The 5,000-nt window shown below is 34.4% G+C and overlaps 1 pseudogene; it reads left to right on the forward strand.

Moving 5' to 3' along the window:
- Positions 1–2,447, forward strand: part of LOC137641625 (uncharacterized) — a 111,468-nt pseudogene extending 109,021 nt beyond the window's left edge.
- The last annotated feature ends 2,553 nt before the right edge of the window (positions 2,448–5,000 follow it).

A 5,000-nucleotide genomic window follows, 5' to 3' on the forward strand; every position in this document is an offset into this window, starting at 1 on the left:
TATTATTGTCAAATACTTTTTTCTTTTGCTTGCAATCCTCATGCCTGGGCTAATATCTTTTGAGGTGAGTGAATGCCATTTTCCTGTGGTATTGTTCTACTCATGTTGCTAGTACCTACTGCGCCGTGCCATTTTGGGGTATGTTAAATGTTTCATCTTTCTCTAAAGGTTATTAGTGGTGGCAGTGTAACTGAAGGTGGTAAGGAATCTTCTGTGGTAAGGAATCTCTGAAATTGTGCTTGCGACCTGCGAGGGACCTTAATGTTGCATTCGCCTTGATTCTGCATTCGTTACCAAAGATGTGGTCTTGTTCTCGCATCCTTTGCATCCTTGTTAAGATGCCAGCTCTCTTCGGGGAAGAAGGTTAAGGCCATCATGCTTCCAGGGAAATTGATACTAACAAAAGGTTTCGTATTTGCTACTAATGGTGTTCCAGGCTGTCAAGCCTGGGTCTTGTTTTCTGGATTGCTCTCTGGACGGGCAGAGACTAACTGGCATGGATATTAATGGTTGCCTGGAGTCCTCAGCATTTTTCTGAATGACATAAGAGATTTTTTATCAACAAGGAATCCATTTCTTTTATTTCATTTTATACTTATTGTTCAGCTTCATTAAAGTTATTTAATGGACATTAGCTTCCTCTTACACCACCCGATTATCGGATGAATACTGTAAAGCAAAATCAGCCAAAGAAGACAAGTCTCCAACTAACTGTTCCAGTGTTGTTTGTTCTGCCAAAGGAAACTTTTCCTCTCATTGTGATTTTCTCTACCTTTCTACCCAGCTGTGTCCACAGGACCCAAGGAGGTAACGAAGGAAGTCCCCAATAAGAAAATCAAAGGTGATAAGACTAGCTCACAGGATCCAGCTGACTTGACATCTGCATCCTCTGAGTTAAGCGAGGCAGTCGAGTTACCCGAAGGTGCTGTTAAATTGGAAGACATTATTGAGCTTCCCGAAGAAATGAAGAAGAACATGACAGAGGAACAGGAGCAAAGGAAAGAAGAGGAAAGAAAGAAACAAGAATTTGTGGGAGAGGAAGACACCGAGGAAAAAGAGGTGATGTCGGGAGAACAAATGGAGATCAAGAAAGAAGAGTCGCAAATGGAAAAAGTTGTTGAGAAATTAGAAGAATTCGTTGAAGAGGAAATTGCACTGCTAGAAGAAGATTTCGTTTCCACAACTCAGTTCCCAGTAGAAGAAGATGAGACATTGGCTGAAGAATGAAGAAAAAGTGGTCCAATTGCATTCTTAGCATCATACCAACTTTAGAGTAATCTTTAGATAAGTTTTCACGGTAAGTCACGTTCCATCGCTCTTCAAGCAAGCTGTCCTTCATTAGGTGAGGGACGTGAAGCTCTGACTGAATTCCGTTTATTTTCTGTTATATGAGAACTTACAGGATTGTGATGATAAGAAAATAAATTTCAGTAGAATTCTATAATTTGGTTCTTATGTATTTTACATCTGAATTCATTATAAATACTAACACACTTTGGACTTGTAAATAGTGAAGCTATGGAATTTTGATAAAAATATGAAAAAAAAAAATATTTCTACTAGATCCAGTCCCCTTCATATTTGATCTTTAATCTAATGTTGGTATAGAATAGCAACACAGCATTCCCTGAAGTGTCTGGAACACTTTTAAGCTGTACATATCGTTGATGTGTTTTGTTCATGTTTCAAGGATAATTAGAACATTTACTTTTATTATGTTTTTCCTATATATTATTGGTTCAAATTAACGAGATCGTGATAAAGATACATAAATTAGGATGTGAAGAATGTAAGTAATTGCTCTGTTATCTGTACTTGTTTATGATTAGGCTGGTACCCTAATCTGTGTCCAAGAAAGATACCCTTTTGTCAGTTGTGTCATGTCAAACCTGTCCATATTTTCATTTAAAATTGTCATTCTACTTTCTGTTTTTCTATTTTACAAGAAAAGGATATTACTTTTTTCTAATATGTTTCCTGCTGTGAATAACTAAAGATTCTTTTTTTCACTAGATCACTGACTTGAGTTAAATATTTACTTTGGACTGGTGTCACTTGTTAAATTTTTAGCAGAGGTTTATTATGAGAATCATCTAGTTACTATTGTTTTCTCCAAGATTTTTCCCATGGTAAATAACTAAATTTTTTTTTTACTAGATCACTGACTTAAGTTAAATATTAACTTTGGACTGGTGTCACTTGTTGAATTTTTAGCAGAGGTTTATTAAGAGAATCATCTAGTTAGTAAACATCACATATGTATTGAAAGAGCACTATGTATATGGCACTATGTATACTTTAAGAAGATAGACTTTTGGTTATGCAGGAGTCTGCTTAAAAGGAGGTATTTATTCGATTTCTTGTTTTCACTCAACACTGTTAAAAATCTTAGACTTAATTGCTGTTGACATTTTTCTTTTGGTGTAAATATGACTGAATGTTGATAATAAAATACTATTTGTATGGAAATTAATATCCATAACCTTTATGTGTTTACAATTGCAAGGAATCTTTTCCTTATTTGATTCTTACAAGCTCTTTGTTTTTGGTGGTATTGTTTGCTTTGGAAATTCTATTGTTCATTTATCGCAATTAACCGAATCCGCAAAGATTGAACCCGCAAATATCGAGCCCAAACTATATTTCTGGTTCAACTCGTATCTTATTTATATCGTTTGTTTAAGATCGGCTTCTCGATAATCAAATAGAATTTGAAGATAGAGAGTGATATATATATATATATATATATATATATATATATATATATATATATATAAGATTAATATACTGGCAGTAGTGGCAGTAGCAAAGAGGCTTTATGTTTTGTTAGTACCAATGCCTGTATTACCATACACAAAAGAAATATTTTCGTCATCACTATTGTGGGAAACATCCAAAGAGTATCTAGGGCCCATTAAACAAGAAGCCATTAGTAGCTGTGACATGAGCAATGGAGATTTCTCCGTTGTTTTCAATTTCACGAAACTTTTCCTTAATAACAGTCTTCTCTTCAATACTAGCATCCCATTCTCAGCCAACATTTTGTTTATTCAGAAAATGCAAAATCTCATTAACCTTTTGAGACTTCATCAAGCTAGTATATTATTATTATTATTATTATTATTATTATTATTATTATTATTATTATTATTATTTACTAAGCTACAACCTTAGTTGGGAAAGCAGGATGCTATCAGCAAGAGGGGCCCCAACAGGGAAAATAGCCCAGTGAGGAAAGGAAACAAGGAAAAATGAAATATTTTAAGGATAGTAATAACATTAAAATAAATTTTTCCTATATAAACTATAAAAACTTAAACAAAACAAGAAGAAGAGAAATTAGATAGAAAAAGTATGCCCGAGTGTACCCTCAAGCAAGAGAACTCTAACCCAAGACCATGGTACAGAGGTTATGACACTACCCAAGACTGGAGAACAATGGTTTGATTTTGGAGTGTCCTTCTCCTAGGAGAGCTGCTTACCATAGCTAAAGATTCTCATCTACCCTTACCAAGAGGAAAGTATCCACTCCATAATTACAGTGCAATAGTTAACCCCGTGAGCAAAGAAGAATTGTTTGGTGATCTCATTGTTGTCAGGTGTATGAGGACAGAGGAGAATCTGTAAAGAATTTGCTAGACTATTCGGTGTATGTGTGGGCGAAGGGAAAATGAACCGTAAGCAGAGAGAAGGATCCAATATAGTACTGTCTGGCCAGTCAAAGGACGCCATAACTCTCTAGTGGTAGTATCTCAACGGGTGGCTAGTGGCTTGGCCAACCTACTACCTATAGCTACTACCTTTAATAATTTTGCTATTCAAGTAAACTGTCAATGATCTTAGTGAAAACTAATATGTTGAATCGAATTAAGTAAAATTGAAGCAAATTCCTTCTAACCTATAACAAAAATGTATGAAGATGATCAGATATATATATATATATATATATATATATATATATATATATATATATATATATATATATATAAGTAGATATGATTCTGAGTGCGGATACCTTAACAAGGTGAAAGGTTTGCATATTGTCCTGATCATCAAAACTGTATTACTCAGGGCTATCCTTACTAGGTTGGTTTCCTGCGAGCAATCAGACCAAAATCTCCTACCATCACCAATCCACATTACCTAACGTGGTGATGAAAACTGGCCAAACCCCAGAAATGTATTGACATGTCTAAGGCCTTTGTTCTGCAGTAGACTAGAAATGGCTGTATTTTTTTTTTGTTGTTGATGATGATGATTCTCTAGCACAAATACAAAGACCAATCACAGCAATTAGAAGTTACTAAGTAGCTTCTTCCGAATTGTATTTCATTATTCCCACCCAAACAAATATAAAAAAAAAATTAGCTTCAAGATTTAACTCTGGGTTCGGGAAAGAAACCTACAAGAGAAAAGACTATGTATGCGAATTCTTAATTGTCACAAAAGTGTAAGAAAACCTTCAGTTGACGGGATCACACAAATACTGAAAAAAAAAAGAATTAATAACCTCTTCTGCTGATTACGAGTATGCAGAAACATCAGAAGGTCATTACATCATATCCAATTTATTAATATAATAGAGAAGAGGTATAACTTCCAGCGATGGTGATTCACAGAAAACGTGGTGTGGAAAAATGCATTGATGACTTGAGACTGTAATATCTGATGTTATTTTTAAAGGATATTCTTTTACCTTTATTTTGACCTTATTTGATATGAACAAACAACGTTCACATCTTTTTTTTTGTAGCATATGGGACGCTTGTCACTTCCATATATATAAATCAATAGGTAAACTGAAATCAAATTTTCCTCATATTAGTTTCATATTGGCAATATTACTCTTAAGTTCAACACAATTGGGTAATTTTGCCCTGAATGTAACGTTAGTGTACTCAAAGTATATTGGAATATACAATACAATTTTATATTCAGATTTTTTTTAGCGAGCCAAAATACTGCACTGTATTAGATTTGCCAGAATGGCTTCTTTGACC

The sequence above is a fragment of the Palaemon carinicauda genome, chromosome 5 (genome assembly GCF_036898095.1).
Source record: "Palaemon carinicauda isolate YSFRI2023 chromosome 5, ASM3689809v2, whole genome shotgun sequence".
Taxonomy (NCBI): Eukaryota; Metazoa; Arthropoda; class Malacostraca; order Decapoda; family Palaemonidae; genus Palaemon; species Palaemon carinicauda.